General features: G+C 40.8%; 1 protein-coding gene across 1 annotated transcript in view; it reads left to right on the forward strand.

The window, feature by feature from the left end:
* Positions 1-19,190, forward strand: part of RPTOR (regulatory associated protein of MTOR complex 1) — a gene marked incomplete in the record, with an annotated part of 987,319 nt that overhangs the window by 610,940 nt on the left and 357,189 nt on the right.

Genomic DNA, 19,190 nt, shown 5'->3' on the forward strand with positions numbered 1-19,190 from the left:
ATCAAATTTGCAAAGCAGCAACTTGGTCTTCTTTGCATACTTTTACTAAATTCTACCATTTCGATGTTTTCTCCTCTTCAGAAGCAGTTTTTGGTAGAAAAGTACTTCAGGCAGCTGTTTCAGTTTGATTCTGCTGCTTATTATTTCATTTTTTTTATTTGGGTTGTGGATTATTTTTTCAGCGGAATTGTCTGTCTTTATTTTATCCCTCCCTCTCTAGTGACTCTTGCGTGGAAGTTCCACATCTTGGGTATCTGCTATCCCATACGTCACTAGCTCATGGACTCTTGCTAATTACATGAAAGAAAACATAATTTATGTAAGAACTTACCTGATAAATTCATTTATTTCATATTAGCAAGAGTCCATGAGGCCCACCCTTTTTTGTGGTGGTTATGATTTTTTTGTATAAAGCACAATTATTCCAATTCCTTATTTTTTGATGCTTTCGCTCCTTTCTTATCACCCCACTTCTTGGCTATTCGCTAAACTGAATTGTGGGTGTGGTGAGGGGTGTATTTATAGGCATTTTGAGGTTTGGGAAACTTTGCCCCTCCTGGTAGGAATGTATATCTCATACGTCACTAGCTCATGGACTCTTGCTAATATGAAAGAAATGAATTTATCAGGTAAGTTCTTACATAAATTATGTTTTTCTAAGTCAACAGACTTTTCATCCGGGGGAGTGGGAACTTCACCCGGAGGTATTTGCCTCATTGATTCTCAGATGGGGCAGACCGGAATTGGTTTTGATGGCATCTCGTCAGAATGCCAAGCTTCCAAGATACGGATCCCGGTCAAGGGATCCTCAGGCCGAACTGATAGATGCCTTGGCAGTACCTTAGTTGTTCAGCCTAGCTTATGCGTTTCCTCTCCTCCCACGCGTGATTGCTCGAATCAAACAGGAGAGAGCTTCAGTGATCCTGATAGCGCCTGCGTGGCCACGCAGGACTTGGTATGCGGATCTAGTGGACATGTCCTCTCTGCCACCGTGGAAACTTCCATTGGGCAGGACCTTCTCATTCAAGGTCCTTTCCAACATCCAAATCTAATTTCTCTGCAACTGACTGCATGGATATTTAACGCTTGATTTTATCGAAGCGAGGATTCTCTGGTTCAGTTATCAATACTTTGGTACAGGCTAGAAAGCCTGTCACTAGAAAAATCTATCATAAGATATGGCATAAATATCTTTTTGGTGTGAATCCAAGGGTTACTCATGGAGTAAAGTTAGGATTCCTAGGATTTTGTCTTTTCTCCAAGAAGGATTGGAGAAAGGTTTATCAGCAAGTTCCTTAAAGGGACAAATTTCAGCTTTGTCAATTCTGTTTCACAAACGTTTGGCAAATGTATCAGATGTTCAGTCTTTTTGTCAGACTCTACCTAGAATTAAGCCTGTATTTAGACCTATTACTCCTCCCTGGAGTTTGAATTTAGTTCTTCGAGTTCTGCAAGGGGTTCCGTATGAACCTATGCATTCCATAGATATTAAACTATTATCTTGGAAAGTTCTGTTTTTGATTGCTATTTCTTCTGCTCGAATAGTTTCTGAGCTTTCAGCATTACAGTGTGATTCGCCTCATCTCATATTTCATTCTGATAAGGTGGTTTTTACGTACCAAACCTGGGTTCCTTCCTAAGGTTGTTTCAAATAAGAATATTAATCAGGAAATTGTTGTTCCTTCTTTGTGTCCTAATCCTTCTTCTAAGAAGGAGTGTCTGTTACATAACTTGGACGTGGTCCGTGCCTTAAAGTTTTACTTACAGGCAACTAAGGATTTCTGTCAATCATCTTCATTATTCATTGTTTATTCTGGAAAGCGTAGGGGTCAGAAAGGTACGGCTACCTCTCTTTCTTTTTGGCTGAGAAGTATCATCCGCACGGCAGCAGCCTCCTGAAAGAATTACGGCTCATTCTTCTAGGGCTGTGGCTTCCACATGGGCTTTTAAAAAATAATGCATCTGTGGAACAGATTTGTAAGGCTGCGACTTGGTCGTCCCTTCACACTTTTCTTTCATGTAATTAGCAAGAGTCCATGAGCTAGTGACGTATGGGATATACATTCCTACCAGGAGGGGCAAAGTTTCCCAAACCTCAAAATGCCTATAAATACACCCCTCACCACACCCACAATTCAGTTTTTACAAACTTTGCCTCCTATGGAGGTGGTGAAGTAAGTTTGTGCTAGATTCTACGTTGATATGCGCTCCGCAGCAAGTTGGAGCCCGGTTTTCCTCTCAGCGTGCAGTGAATGTCAGAGGGATGTGAGGAGAGTATTGCCTATTTGAATGCAGTGATCTCCTTCTACGGGGTCTATTTCATAGGTTCTCTGTTATCGGTCGTAGAGATTCATCTCTTACCTCCCTTTTCAGATCGACGATATACTCTTATTTATATACCATTACCTCTGCTTATTTTCGTTTCAGTACTGGTTTGGCTTTCTACAAACGTGTAGATGAGTGTCCTGGGGTAAGTAAATCTTATTTTCTGTGACACTCTAAGCTATGGTTGGGCACTTTATTTATAAAGTTCTAAATATATGTATTCAAACATTTATTTGCCTTGACTCAGAATGTTCAACATTCCTTATTTTCAGACAGTCAGTTTCATATTTGGGATAATGCGTTTGAATCAATCATTTTTTCTTACCTTAAAAATTTTACTTTTTTTCCCTGTGGGCTGTTAGGCTCGCGGGGGCTGAAAATGCTTCATTTTATTGCGTCATTCTTGGCGCAGACTTTTTTGGCGCAAAAAATCTTTTCTGTTTCCGGCGTCATACGTGTCGCCGGAAGTTGCGTCATTTTTTGACGTCCTTTTGCGCCAAAAATGTCGGCGTTCCGGATGTGGCGTCATTTTTGGCGCCAAAAAGCATTTAGGCGCCAAACAATGTGGGCGTATTATTTGGCGCCAAAAAATATGGGCGTCGCTTTTGTCTCCACATTATTTCAGTCTGATTTTTTCTTTGCTTCTGGTTACTAGAAGCTTGTTTATTGGCATTTTTTCCCATTCCTGAAACTGTCATTTAAGGAATTTGATCAATTTTGCTTTATATGTTGTTTTTTCTCTTACATATTGCAAGATGTCTCACGTTGCATCTGAGTCAGAAGATACTTCAGGAAAATCGCTGTCTAGTGCTGGAACTACCAAAGCTAAGTGTATCTGCTGTAAACTTTTGGTAGCTATTCCTCCGGCTGTTGTTTGTATTAATTGTCATGACAAACTTGTTAAAGCAGATAATATTTCCTTTAGTAATGTACCATTGCCTGTTGCAGTTCCCTCAACATCTAAGGTGCAGAATGTTCCTGATAACATAAGAGATTTTGTTTCTGAATCCATCACGAAGGCTATGTCTGTTATTTCTCCTTCTAGTAAACATAAAAAATCTTTTAAAACTTCTCTCTCTACAGATGAATTTTTAAATGAACATCATCATTCTGATTCTGATGACTCTTCTGGTTCAGAGGATTCTGTCTCAGAGATTGATGCTGATAAATCTTCATATTTATTTAAAATGGAATTTATTCGTTCTTTACTTAAAGAAGTGCTAATTGCTTTAGAAATAGAGGATTCTGGTCCTCTTGATACTAATTCTAAACGTTTAGATAAGGTGTTTAAATCTCCTGTGGTTATTCCAGAAGATTTTCCTGTTCCTAATGCTATTTCTGAAGTAATTTCCAGAGAATGGGATAAATTGGGTAATTCATTTACTCCTTCTAAACGTTTTAAGCAATTATATCCTGTGCCGTCTGACAGATTAGAATTTTGGGACAAAATCCCTAAAGTTGATGGGGCTATTTCTACCCTTGCTAAACGTACTACTATTCCTACGTCAGATGGTACTTCGTTTAAAGATCCTTTAGATAGGAAAATTGAATCCTTTCTAAGAAAAGCTTATCTGTGTTCAGGTAATCTTCTTAGACCTGCTATATCTTTGGCTGATGTTGCTGCAGCTTCAACTTTTTGGTTGGAGACTTTAGCGCAACAAGTAACAGATCATGATTCTCATAATATTATTATTCTTCTTCAGCATGCTAATAATTTTATCTGTGATGCCATTTTTGATATTATCAGAGTTGATGTCAGGTTTATGTCTCTAGCTATTTTAGCTAGAAGAGCTTTATGGCTTAAAACTTGGAATGCTGATATGGCTTCTAAATCAACTCTACTTTCCATTTCTTTCCAGGGTAACAAATTATTTGGTTCTCAGTTGGATTCCATTATCTCAACTGTTACTGGTGGGAAAGGAACTTTTTTACCACAGGATAAAAAATCTAAGGGTAAAAACAGGGCTAATAATCGTTTTCGTTCCTTTCGTTTCAACAAAGAACAAAAGCCTGATCCTTCATCCTCAGGAGCAGTTTCAATTTGGAAACCATCTCCAGTCTGGAATAAATCCAAGCCTTCTAGAAAGGCAAAGCCTGCTTCTAAGTCCACATGAAGGTGCGGCCCTCATTCCAGCTCAGCTGGTAGGGGGCAGGTTACGTTTTTTCAAAGAAATTTGGATCAATTCTGTTCACAATCTTTGGATTCAGAACATTGTTTCAGAAGGGTACAGAATTGGTTTCAAGATGAGACCTCCTGCAAAGAGATTTTTTCTTTCCCGTGTCCCAGTAAATCCAGTGAAAGCTCAAGCATTTCTGAATTGTGTTTCAGATCTAGAGTTGGCTGGAGTAATTATGCCAGTTCCAGTTCTGGAACAGGGGATGGGGTTTTATTCAAATCTCTTCATTGTACCAAAGAAGGAGAATTCCTTCAGACCAGTTCTGGATCTAAAAATATTGAATCGTTATGTAAGGATACCAACGTTCAAAATGGTAACTGTAAGGACTATCTTGCCTTTTGTTCAGCAAGGGCATTATATGTCCACAATAGATTTACAGGATGCTTATCTGCATATTCCGATTCATCCAGATCATTATCAGTTCCTGAGATTCTCTTTTCTGGACAAGCATTACCAGTTTGTGGCTCTGCCGTTTGGCCTAGCTACAGCTCCAAGAATTTTTACAAAAGTTCTCGGTGCCCTTCTGTCTGTAATCAGAGAACAGGGTATTGTGGTATTTCCTTATTTGGACGATATCTTGGTACTTGCTCAGTCTTTACATTTAGCAGAATCTCATACGAATCGACTTGTGTTGTTTCTTCAAGATCATGGTTGGAGGATCAATTTACCAAAAAGTTCATTGATTCCTCAGTCAAGGGTAACTTTTCTGGGTTTCCAGATAAATTCAGTGTCCATGACAAGAGACGTCTAAATTGATTTCAGCTTGTCGAAACCTTCAGTCACAATCATTCCCTTCGGTAGCCTTATGCATGGAAATTCTAGGTCTTATGACTGCTGCATCGGACGCGATCCCCTTTGCTTGTTTTCACATGCGACCTCTTCAGCTCTGTATGCTGAATCAATGGTGCAGGGATTACACAAAGATATCTCAATTAATATCTTTAAAACCGATTGTACGACACTCTCTAACGTGGTGGACAGATCACCATCGTTTAATTCAGGGGGCTTCTTTTGTGCTTCCGACCTGGACTGTAATTTCAACAGATGCAAGTCTCACAGGTTGGGGGGCTGTGTGGGGATCTCTGACGGCACAAGGAGTTTGGGAATCTCAGGAGGTGAGATTACCGATCAATATTTTGGAACTCCGTGCAATTTTCAGAACTCTTCAGTCTTGGCCTCTTCTGAAGAGAGAATCGTTCATTTGTTTTCAGACAGACAATGTCACAACTGTGGCATACATCAATCATCAAGGAGGGACTCACAGTCCTCTGGCTATGAAAGAAGTATCTCGAATTCTGGTTTGGGCGGAATCCAGCTCCTGTCTAATCTCTGCGGTTCATATCCCAGGTATAGACAATTGGGAAGCGGATTATCTCAGTCGCCAAACGTTACATCCGGGCGAATGGTCTCTTCACCCAGAGGTATTTCTTCAGATTGTTCAAATGTGGGGACTTCCAGAAATAGATCTGATGGCCTCTCATCTAAACAAGAAACTTCCCAGGTATCTGTCCAGATCCAGGGATCCTCAAGCGGAAGCAGTGGATGCATTGTCACTTCCTTGGAAGTATCATCCTGCCTATATCTTTCCGCCTCTAGTTCTTCTTCCAAGAGTAATCTCCAAGATTCTGAAGGAATGCTCGTTTGTTCTGCTGGTAGCTCCGGCATGGCCTCACAGGTTTTGGTATGCGGATCTTGTCCGGATGGCCTCTTGCCATCCGTGGACTCTTCCGCTACGACCAGACCTTCTGTCGCAAGGTCCTTTTTTCCATCAGGATCTCAAATCCTTAAATTTAAAGGTATGGAGATTGAACGCTTGATTCTTAGTCAAAGAGGTTTCTCTGACTCTGTGATTAATACTATGTTACAGGCTCGTAAATCTGTATCCAGAGAGATATATTATAGAGTCTGGAAGACTTATATTTCTTGGTGTCTTTCTCATAATTTTTCTTGGCATTCTTTTAGAATTCCAAGAATTTTACAGTTTCTTTAGGATGGTTTAGATAAAGGTTTGTCCGCAAGTTCCTTGAAAGGAAAAATCTCTGCTCTTTCTGTTCTTTTTCACAGAAAGATTGCTAATCTTCCTGATATTCATTGTTTTGTACAAGCTTTGGTTCGTATAAAACCTGTCATTAAGTCAATTTCTCCTCCTTGGAGTTTGAATTTGGTTCTAGGGGCTCTTCAAGCTCCTCCGTTTGAACCTATGCATTCATTGGACATTAAATTACTTTCTTGGAAAGTTTTGTTCCTTTTGGCAATCTCTTCTGCCAGAAGAGTTTCTGAATTATCTGCTCTTTCTTGTGAGTCTCCTTTTCTGATTTTTCATCAGGATAAGGCAGTGTTGCGAACTTCTTTTGAATTTTTACCTAAAGTTGTGAATTCCAACAACATTAGTAGAGAAATTGTGGTTCCTTCATTATGTCCTAATCCTAAGAATTCTAAGGAGAAATCGTTACATTCTTTGGATGTTGTTAGAGCTTTGAAATATTATGTTGAAGCTACTAAGTCTTTCCGAAAGACTTCTAGTTTATTTGTTATCTTTTCCGGTTCTAGAAAAGGCCAGAAAGCTTCTGCCATTTCTTTGGCATCTTGGTTGAAATCTTTAATTCATCTTGCCTATGTTGAGTCGGGTAAAACTCCGCCTCAAAGGATTACAGCTCATTCTACTAGGTCAGTTTCTACTTCCTGGGCGTTTAGGAATGAAGCTTCGATTGATCAGATTTGCCAAGCAGCAACTTGGTCCTCTTTGCATACTTTTACTAAATTCTACCATTTTGATGTATTTTCTTCTTCTGAAGCAGTTTTTGGTAGAAAAGTACTTCAGGCAGCGGTTTCAGTTTGAATCTTCTGCTTATGTTTTTCATTAAACTTTATTTTGGGTGTGGATTATTTTCAGCAGGAATTGGCTGTCTTTATTTTATCCCTCCCTCTCTAGTGACTCTTGCGTGGAAAGATCCACATCTTGGGTAATCATTATCCCATACGTCACTAGCTCATGGACTCTTGCTAATTACATGAAAGAAAACATAATTTATGTAAGAACTTACCTGATAAATTCATTTCTTTCATATTAGCAAGAGTCCATGAGGCCCACCCTTTTTTGTGGTGGTTATGATTTTTGTATAAAGCACAATTATTCCAATTCCTTATTTTATATGCTTTCGCACTTTTTTATCACCCCACTTCTTGGCTATTCGTTAAACTGAATTGTGGGTGTGGTGAGGGGTGTATTTATAGGCATTTTGAGGTTTGGGAAACTTTGCCCCTCCTGGTAGGAATGTATATCCCATACGTCACTAGCTCATGGACTCTTGCTAATATGAAAGAAATGAATTTATCAGGTAAGTTCTTACATAAATTATGTTTTTCCAAATTTTACAAATTTGATACTTTTGCTTCTTCTGAGGGCTATCTTTGGGAGAAAGGTTCTTCAAGCAGTGGTGCCTTTCGTTTAGGTTCCTGTCCCTCCCTTTCATCCGTGTCCTATTGCTTTGGTATTGGTTTCCCACAAGTAAGGATGAGAACCGTGGACTCGTCATATCTTTGTAAAAGAAAACTAAATTTATGCTTACCTGATAAATTACTTTCTTTTACGATATGACGAGTCCACGGCCCACCCTGTTCTTTTTAAGACAGTTTTTCTTTATATTTTTTGTAAACTTCAGTCACCTCTGCACCTTTTTAGCCTTTCCTTTTTCTCTTCCTATACCTTCGGCCGAATGACTGAGGGTGGAGGAGAAGGGGAGGGGCTATATATACAGCTCTGCTGTGGTGCTCTTTGCCACTTCCTGTTAGCAGGAGGTTAATATCCCACAAGTATGGATGAAATCCGTGGACTCGTCATATCGTAAAAGAAAGTAATTTATCAGGTAAGCATAAATTTAATTTTTTTTTATTTTGGGGGTTTGGTGGGTGGGGTTTTACTGTTAGGGGGACTTTTGTTTATTTTTATTGTTAACAAGCTGTTTAACTTAGGGCAATGCCCTACAAAAAGCCCTTTTAAGGGCTATTGGTAGTTTATCATTAGATTGGGGGGCTTTTTTATTTTTATTGTGATTAGGTTTACTTTTTTTTTTTTTTAATAACTTTATTTATATCAAGGACAAAAAGGTCCACCACATACATGACCACTCAAGGTAGAATGAAATAACAAGAAACTTCAGGAAGTTACACAATATTCATCATAACAGTAGATACATTCAATATGTCTCGTGGCAAGATCCCTAGTTAGTCATGTAAAGGTGCGGACCCAATTCGTCCTGAGGCATTTATATATACATAAATAGAAACAGAACAAAACGCACAAATAAACAGTGAACATATAAAAGAAGTACATCCATTTAACACTTACACGGAGTACCTCCAGCTCACCCCCCCTAAAGTCGGCGATAAGTACCTATATTTGCCTTTGTACATTGGGACTGATGTAGCGCTAACCAACAGACAAGCACCAGTTACCCCTGAGGTTCTCATTCAGAATATAAGAGCTGTTTCTAAACGGGAAAATGACCCTGTCCCTAACACTAGGTGGTAGGAAAAGCAGGTAGGCCTCCCATTTATGTAGAAATCTCTTAATTCGTTTTTCCACGTCCCCCCTTGTGTCCTCCTGTTCAACTAACATTTGATTGTGTATCTTATTGATTAACTGCTGAAAGGGGGGTCCTCCTCTCACTCCACCCCGCCAGAATAAGTTGCCTAGCCAACATAAGAATAGTGGATATGAAAATGTCAGACCTGTATATTCTATCTCCTGGCATCAGGAATATGACGTGCTGTGCTGTGAGTGTCACCTGTTGTCTCGTCACCTTTGTTAACCAATACGAAACCCTGTGCCAGTATTTTTTCAGTTTGGGACAATCCCATAATAAGTGGGTCCAGTCAGGGTGTATGAATCTACATTTATTACAGATATCCTCAGCTCCTATAACCCATTTGGAGCGAAGTTTGGGAGTGATATAGGATTGGTGTAGAAGTTTCATATGTTTTTCTCTTAATGTTGCAGAGATTGTACAAATATGTACTTTCTGAAAACTAGCTCTCAGAAGGTCGGGGTCCACAGAGAGGTCTCTATAGTCTGACCATTTCCTCAAGATTCCCTGCAAGGCTCGCTCCTCCAAATGTTTAAGAAGCAGGTCATAAGTATGTGAGAGCCTGTAGGATCCCAGCCTGGCCAGGGTACACAATTTGTCAATAGCAGAAGGTCCGTTGGTTAGTAGTTTGTCTGATAGTAGTTTATACAGGTAGTGTCTACTTTGGAAGTATGCAAACCTATGTGAGTTAGGGATGTCATATGTGTTTTTTAGCTCTTGGAAGGGAATAATTTCAAAAGTTAATGGGTTAACTAGCTGATAAAGTCTAGTGAGACCCTTCTGTTGCCAAGTGGCAAACACCTCCGTTGTGTAGCCAGGTAAAAATTGTAAGTTACCTTGAATAGGCAAGTATTTGCTCACTGAACTTTGTACCCCCAGTGATTTACAGATCTTGGACCAAGCCCTCAGGGGGTCCCTGAATAATATGTGAGTTTGTATATGTAGAGGAAGAGAGCGGAAGGTTGCATGGGGCAGAAAAGCCAGGTGTATCGGTCTGATCAGTCTGGACTCTAGTTCAGGTATGGTGAAGTGGCTATTTCCCACCAGCCAGTCTAATATAATTTTGGATAGAGCAGCCCAGTTATACCAGAGAATATTCGGAAGACACAGTCCCCCTTCACTCAATGGCATAAATAGGGCAGATTTGTTTATCCTATGTTTTTACCTTGCCAAATTAAATGTCCCAGGGATGCCTGAAGTGAGTCAGAGTCCCTTCGTGTCATGAGCAGGGGCAGCATCTGTAATGGGTAAAGGAGCTTGGGCAAGGCCTCCATCTTAAACAGGTGTATCCTACCCGACAGGGATAGAGGAAGTTTCGCCCAGTGTAAGAGCAGCTGCTTGATGTTCGCCACATTACAAGTGAGATTAAGGTTATATAATTTGGAGGGGTCGACATGTATTTTAATTCCTAGGTATTTAAATGAACCTTCCGTAACCCTAAGGCCAGTGTCTGTCAGTATAGTGTTATGGGAGTTCTGCAGCCAAGTAACCTCTGATTTGTCAATATTGATTTTATAGCCCGAGAAAGAACCAAAACTTTCAATGATGTCCAGCAGGGGGGAAAGGGGGCAGCCTTGCCTAGTACCCCTCTGCAGTCCGAAAGATGGGGATAGGCCACCGTTTACTATCAGGGAGGCCTTGGGGTTGGTGTATAATCTGTGAAGGAAGTCAGAAAAGTTTCCTGTAATCCCAAATCTTTCCAGCGACGTGTGTAAATGATCCCACTCTATCCTGTCGAATGCCTTCTCGGCGTCAAGCACCAAGAGACATGCGTCATTTAATCTAGAGGGGACCTGAGAGCGAGCATTGTACCAGTAATGCAATGTTATTGCCAGGGTTTTTCTGATGTTGATCACGGAGGACCTGCCCTTGACAAAGCCGGTTTGGTCTGCGTGAACAACAGATGGCAAGACTCCAGCTAACCGATCCGCTAGGATCTTCGTCAATAGCTTGTAGTCCCCGTTGAGTAGGGAGATTGGGCGGTAGGACGACGCTTGGGTATGGTCTCTGTCAGGTTTGGGTATCAGACAGACGTTCGCCTCTGAGAAGCGAGCGTCCATCTGTGTAGTGCCCCCTAGGTATTCCGAATATAGTGAAGACAACGTAGGAGCTATTTCTTCACATAACTTAAAATATTCAGAGGGCAGCCCATCTGGGCCCGGGGCCTTCCCAAGTTTACTGTTTCGTATAGCTTTAATCACCTCCTGCACCTGTATCGGGGCATTAAGGCTGGATTTCTGCTCCTCAGAGATAGTTGGGAGCTCCACTGACCCCCAAAATCTTTGTTTTTCCTCATGATTAATCGGCTGGCTGGTATATAGAGTGGTGTAGTACCTCACAAATTCTGCTATAATTTCTTTGGTGTTAGAGGTTAATGCAGATTGAGAGTTGATGGCTGCTATGTGGGATTTAGGCCTATATGATTGTACCAATTTGGCCAGAAATTTGCCAGATTTATTGCCATGTCTGTAAAATTTACCTTTGCTATTTGTGTTGAACCTGATATCCTGTTGAGCCAGGAAAGTGTCCCTGGTTTGTTTAAACTCATAGTACTTTTTCTTGGATGAGGGGGTGGGGTCACAGAGATAGTCATTATAGGCGTCAGTGAGCTGTGAGAGAAAATGGTTGTCCATTTTTTTATTGTTTTTGTTGTAATGAGCTGTGAATGAATTGATGTGACCCCTCATCACTGCCTTAGAGGCATGCCAAAATAGGTCGAGGGTAGTTCTGTGACTGTCATTGTCAGATATATAATGTAGCCAGGAAGATTTTAAGTGCTGACGGAAGTTCACATTACAATAAAGGTATGTGGGGAATTTCCATGATCTCTTCAAAGGTTTCTCAGGGGTGGGCTGTAGCCCTAGGGTAATTGGGGCATGGTATGAAACTGTAACTTGCCCTATATCTGTGTAGTGGATCTGGGGTGTAAGCTCATTGGAAGTGAGAAAGTAGTCAATCCTTGACATAGTGTGGTGAGTTTTAGATAGGCAAGTGAAGTCCCTCCCATCTGGGTTCCTCACCCTCCAAACATCAATCAGGTTCAATGCTTCTTTGAATGAGTTAATCAGAGGCACTTCTCTCTTGTGCGTCACTAAATGTGTTTTAATTGCTACAGGGTCTTTGAATCTATCTAATGGAAGCGCCTGGGCTAAATTGAAATCCCCACCCATGATTATGGGGCTATTGTAGGCCGATAATTTTGCCAGAAGGGTCGACCAAAAGTCTGGGTTAAAATCGTTGGGGCCATAAATGTTGCAAATGGTGTATGTGAGTGTGTTAACATGCAAAAGAGAAATAATGTATCTACCTCTGTGGTCTAACTCTGTCTGCGTAAATGATATCGAGAGGCCCTTCCTGACTAGAATGGCCACCCCCCTCTTTCTGCCCTCAGATGGAGAGCATAGAACCTGTCCGACCCAACGTATTTTTAATTTCTCATGCTCCTCGGCTGTTAATTTAGTTTCCTTCAACAGTCCTACATCTGTATGTAAAGAATTTAGGTGCCGCAAGATAATGCTTCTCTTTGCAGGCGAGGTAATGCCACCCACATTCCATGATGTTATCTTAATAGGTAAGGCCATAGTTATGGTATAGGATGGTTATGTGCGGGCGTGCATATGAATACATTTTAACTTGTGTGTAGAGTCCCTTACTGATAGGTAGTTTAGTGTGGGTGAGTAGTGTGTAGTGCGCGAATAAGGAAGCAGAGTATCCCCAGGCTGAACCTAGTGTGGAGTAAAACTCACTGTGTAGAGGGGTAGGCTGGCAAGGTTTCACAGAATGGATCACCATGGGGGACGTAGCCGGAGGTCCCCGAGTATCCAACTGGTAGTGGCTGGAAGAGAAATAAGGGTCAGTACAACATAAACATATCATCAGCAGCCCTGGTTCAACAGATGCAAAAAAAGAAAACAACTGTACATTACAAAATTCTCTGAATAATGTTAAATTAAATTTCTTTCCATGTAAGTACACAGCATGAGTATCAATATACGGGTTGAAACAAAGAGCAAGGTAACAGGAATGCCAATCTGCGCGTAAGGCTGAGATTGTGGTCTGAAGGTACTTGCCTCCCCTAGAAGTTAAGGCGGGGGGCCGGTGCTCCAATTCAGAACTTTTCAAGTTAGGCCGGCGGTTAAGGACTGGGTTGACCACCTCGCTATAGGGGCATGGTACCGTACAGAAATCCCTGAGTAGTCTTGTACCCACCCTTTGGCTATTTAAGTAAACGAGGTAAATACATGTATTCAAGGTAGAACAGTAAACAGAATAACAGGGTAACCAAACTGGATGTGAGGCTAAAGTTATGGGGTAAGGGCAAAGGTCTGCTTCAGGCGCAGAAGTGGGGGGCTGGCACTGTTGGTGATAGCACCGTAGGTTAAATTGGCGGCTAAGAGCTGGGAAGACCACCCTACCATAAGGGATCCAGTTGTGGAGGTGATCCCAGTCAAACACAAAAAGGAAAAGGAGGAGAACCAACTGAAAAGAGATCTGCAAAGAAAGAACATTATACATTTTGTAACCAAACATGTATAGTAGTTAGAGATACAAACACTTAGCAGGAAACACATCAGCCATTGTCCTGTCTACGTTCAGAAGTCAGATAAGCCGGCACTGCAGCAGGAGAGTGGAAGATCTTAGGACCAGAGGGAGTCTGCAACTTGAGCTTGGCCGGGTATAACAGGGCAAAGTGGCGACCCTTTTCATGGAAGAGTTGCGCAAAGTCCTTGCGCCTTCTGGTCACCTCCACAGAGAAATCCTGGAAGAGTAGGAGGTGATGATCTTCATATCTTATCTCCTTTGCCGCCCTGTATGCTCTCAGTATGGCCACCTTGTCCTGATAATTCAGGCATCTGAAGATTACTTGACGGGGTTTCTCTTTAGAATTATCCAGGTGTCTGTCAGGGCCGATGCGGTGCGCCCTCTCAATGTCCAGAGGTAGAAAGTTCTTAGGCATACCAAGGAGTGTGGGAAGTGTAGAGGTTGTAAAATCAAGCAGATCTTTATCCCTAACAGTTTCTGGCACTCCTACTATTCTGAGGTTGTTTCACCTGCTGCGATTCTCTAAGTCCTCCACTTTTTCCTGCAAGTATTGCTTCTGCTTCAGAAGATTCTTTAGAGAGATCTCAGATTCCTGTTGCCTGTCCTCAACCCCAGAAATTCTCTGCTCCGCATTTGCAAGGCGGGTAGAAAACATCCTGACCTCGCTAGTTAGTGTGTCCACCCCGGCCTGCAAAGTGTCCATCTTGGGCAAGAAAAAAGCCTTAAGTTCATGCAGCAGAGTATTATTGTTATGATCTCCTGAAGGGCCTCCCTCCCCTTCTAACTGGGAGGTTTGAGCATGATTTTCAGCGGCTTGTTTGTGCCTTTTCTCTTGCGTTTTAGATCTGCAGCTCATATTGGCAGGCCCAGGCTGGGATAGCCTCTGAAAATATTCGTCAACTTTCATATAATATATTGCAACAAGGCAGTATAAGTAGCATGCAATCAGCGGCAACAGAGTAACCCAGAGCTAGGTGCCCTGTACAAAGTTGAGCAATGAAATGGCCTCCTGAAAAATCTGGTGTTTAATAATTGTGGAGCAGGCGTGGTGTTAGGATCAAGCTTCTAGAAAATTGTAGCTAGGCCACTGGAGAGATAGATTACTGTTGCAAGTCTAAGTCAGCCATATGTGTATCCAAGCAGCAGAGAAAATAAAAGCAGCCGTGATCAATCACCTTCCTTCCTTCCCTCTGCAGCCATGCAAGAAATGGGGTGTATAATGATGTAAAGCCCCAAATGTAAGGGCGGTAGTATTAGGTCTTAAACAGGTATGGTAGGCGTATCACCCCTAACGTGTGGAAACCAAATTGATGGCAGGGTAAACAAACAAAAACAGAGCAGAGTCATTTATACCACTCACACCACGTCTGGCTGCTTCTTCGTTTTCCTAATTGTTAGTCTCTATCTGCTCTAAGCAGCTTACAGGAGTGTCTAAGAAGAGTTCTGTAGGGGTTGTGCAGCTACTCACTCACTTTAGTCCATGGTCCTGTGTGCCGTGAATCATGGGGCCAAAGTTTTCCTCACAGGCCTCCTCACCTTCCTCAAAGTACCCGGTGCCGCCTGTGGTCGCAAGGAGCACCAACAGTGCTGCTAGCAGATGCTGTATCTTTAGCCTTGCAGCGGTAATCTGCAGGGGGGATGACTGGGGCCTGAGCCTGTAGAGAGGAGCTCCGGAGCTGCTGCCAAGATGGCGCCCGTTCGCGCCTTCACTTTTCTTGTGATCTGTCCTCCCGGGGACCAGGACCAGATGGCGGGTCCTGCGCGTGTGGGTGATCAGCCGAGGCAATCTTGAGTGTGAGCCTGGCAAGATAGAAGTTGCGGGGGGGGGGGGGGAACAGCAGTAAAGATGCCAGTTTGAGCTAAGAAAATGCGGAGCTCTTTACTCCTGCTGCTTCCCGGTCGCCCCGCCCACCGGAAGTCAGGTTTACTTTTTTTATTTTGGATAATGTGTTTATTTTTTTCTGTAGTTCTATTTTTTACTTTTTGTATTCACAACATATAGATTGCCCTCTGGGCAGGCTTACCAACTAGTACTGTATATAAAGGCGTTTGTAAACGTGTTAGTATTTTGCTGCATGCGCTGTAGCAAGTATCCAACAAGTGTTCAGCGAGCTGCTGAATGCATATTATTGATATGTGTGTGCAATGGTAACAATTATTATATCCAAAGGCAGCTTAACCATTTTCTCAGCAGCACTTATATAGTTTATAGTGTTTTTACCATTGCCGGCTCTGGGATTCATCTTGGGAAAACAACATTACTAATTGGCAGTGCTCCAGGGAGTTGTTTTGGCTAGTGTGTGCCATTCATACTGGACGTATATATATATATTGCCCACAGTTTTAAGAAAAAATACCCACCTTTTGTTTGCATTTATATTTGCATTTTCACAACCTAATTTTGTTAGAACTGTCTTGATTACAGTATGTCACCAGACCTAGGCATGGAGATTTTCTCCCCATATAGGTTGTTTTTGTATAGTATATATAGTATTGCATTGAGCAATGATACTTTTTTATTGGACTAACTATACATTTATAAGTAGACAAGCTTTCAGAAGATTTCCTTACTTTATCCAGTCTTAAGCAATACTGACCAATTCAATGGAATTTACATATTATATCTTAAAACACAGAATAGCTAAGAAGACAGAAAGTGCAGGGAGAGGAGGAGTTGTCGTAAAAATCATGAGGGGGGCTTAGGTAACAGGCAGACAGTGTCCAGTGTAGAACAGACAGGGGAAATATATAGCTATACATAAAGCATATACTGACATAAAGTTATATATCAACACTGAATCAATATCTATAAAGATGTGAAATTGTATATACAGGGGGAATACAAAAGTTAAAAAAAAGACAAAAGTGTGGAAATAGGCTTACCTGTGTACCTATGTATAAAGAATGTGGAATATACAATGTAATTGACTAAATGAAAATAGATTACAAAAAATTTTGATAATGTGTTAAGAATCCAGAGTCCACATTTAGTCCAGAATTAAACAAGTTGAAGTGCATTATCATTTTCATTTCAAAGGTTTTTCTTTCCATGGTGTTTTTGAAGTTGCCTCTGAGAATTTTGATTTTGAAGTTTCCTCTGAGAATTTTGATTTTGAGGTTTTGGATGGAGTGGTCAGGTTGGGTGATTTATGGAGATGTAGTATATGCACCTGCACCGCAAACTCACCTTAATAAACTTAATACACTGTATAACTCGTTCTGCCACTTTGTGCTACAATGTAACTACAGGACCCACTATTGTGACTTGCTAAAAGAACTAAACTGGCTGTCGCTGGAATCCAGACGCACCCTCCATTTTTCCTGCCTTGTCTTTAAGAGCCTTTCTGGGAAGCTCCCACCCTACCTGAGCAGAATGCTCTCCCCGGCTGTTCCCACCTCCCATAACCTCTGATCCAGTAGCAGTACATTATTTAGTCTGCCCCCATACAAAAAGAAAGCAGCTCGATCCTCCTTTTCCTACAGAGCACCACAACTATGGAACAACCTCCCGCACACTTTAAAACCTTCCCCAAGTCTAAAATCCTTTAAGAGATCCCTCTCTGCATATCTCAAAACAGAATGCACCTGTCATGGTTGATTTTATATTTCCTACCTGTTCTATGTTAAATTCTGCATATGTTATGTATTAATATTGTTTTTGTATTATTGTACCCTATTGTATCAATGCAATGTTTTGTGGACCCAGGACATACTTGAAAACGAGAGAAATCTCAATGTATCCTTCCTGGTAAAATATTTTATAAATAAATAAATGGTGACCAACAGTGGTGTGCAGTATTTTGTTTCACAGTGGTTTTTGATTGAGTGTCTGTGTAAGTTCATCCGAAGGTGCAGCTTTTGGCTTGTTTCTCCAATATAGCATCCCACTTCAATTCCCTTCCATTATCAGGTCAGGAAGGGACTCTTCCAAAAGCTTGTCAACTTATAAATGTATAGTTAGTCCAATAAAAATGTATTATTGCTCAATGCAATACTCTTGTTATTTTGATATCTAAATCTCTGGACTAACATGGCTACTCCAATCAACGTGTGTGTATATATATATATATATATATATATATATATATATATATATATATATATATATATATATATATATATATATATATATATATATACCCTTCTATGAAGGCCAGCCCTTCACACTATTTTTGGTTCATCGCTTAAAGGACCACTAAACACAGTAGAATAACATAATCATTAAACGCATAATAAAAAGACACTTTGTCAGAAATCTACTACTCATTTGAAATTCAAACTAATTTTAAAGTTAGTTCTTTTTTCTCTTCCACTGCATCATGTGACAGCCATAAGCCAATCACGAAATGCATATACCTATATTCTGTGAATCTTGCACATGCTCAGTGAGTGCTGGCACCTCAGAAAGTGTGGATATTTAAAGATTGTGCACATTTAGATAATGGAAGGGAATTGGAAAGTTGTTTAAAATTGTGTGCTCTGTCTGAGCAACTGTCCTGAGCGACTCTACTACCCAAGAACACACATCTGAAATTAGTGCTGCCTCTCTCTTCCCCCTTTGTAATCCACTCCAGACTCAGAACATTTATACACTTTGCTATTTGTCTTATGCAAAGATTAAACATAATTTGTGACCTTAGAATGGTAGTTGCCTTTCACTGCCTTTGATTCACTTTGATCCATTATAATCTTCTTTTATAGTCAATAGTCAGATGGTCTGTCTCATAAGTACTGTCATATATATAACTGCAGCAATCCACTTCTGATTAAAGCTGTTTTATTACATGTTCTCCCCCAAATAGAAAAAAATAAAAAAAAACAGCCCACCAATTCCACAAAGATGCATGGATTATTTACAGTAATAAAAAATATGCAGACATTTGGATTTCTTTTATAGCACATACAAATCTGTCCTAATCCTAAACATTGCTAAAAGTACATGATGGTGTCCAGTGAAAATGTATCTATTAAATTGGGAAGATTATATGTACAGTCCATTAGTTCTCTTTTTTAATCTCATCGAATAGAGGGAACTCACGAGAGGGGAGAGTTTGTGAAATTGTCATTAATGAAATGGGGCTGGACTGACCATGCTAGGTGGGATCAGACTGATATACTTCAGGAAAGGTCTTCTCTGTGCATCATTGTGCTAAAAGAGGCTGCTCCCAGGTGGTAAATCGGCATAGAACAACCTATTGAGCTGTTGCTTGTTCCTGAGAGGGTGCTTCTCTTTCTGTATGTATAAGAATAAAATATACTACATTTGTTACATTACATTTAGTGGAATCAATTAATAAAATGTAACAATAAGCAAAAAGGACTTCATTTAAAGATCTAGTTATTTGGGTTGACCCACCTGCTCTGTAACTCATTATTTTGCAGAGTAGATTCATTTAATTGTTTCTAAACGGCTACAGATCATCCACTCAACCTTTAAACACTAGTACATTCATGTAACAGCCCTCGTCTGCACGAATGTCAGCTGTAAATTTTAGTTTGTGATCACTAGAGCTTCCCCTGGTTCTTGGTTATGTATACACAAATTCTAGAATGATGCTTT

Source organism: Bombina bombina, chromosome 1 (assembly GCF_027579735.1).
Source record: "Bombina bombina isolate aBomBom1 chromosome 1, aBomBom1.pri, whole genome shotgun sequence".
NCBI classification, from domain to species: domain Eukaryota; kingdom Metazoa; phylum Chordata; class Amphibia; order Anura; family Bombinatoridae; genus Bombina; species Bombina bombina.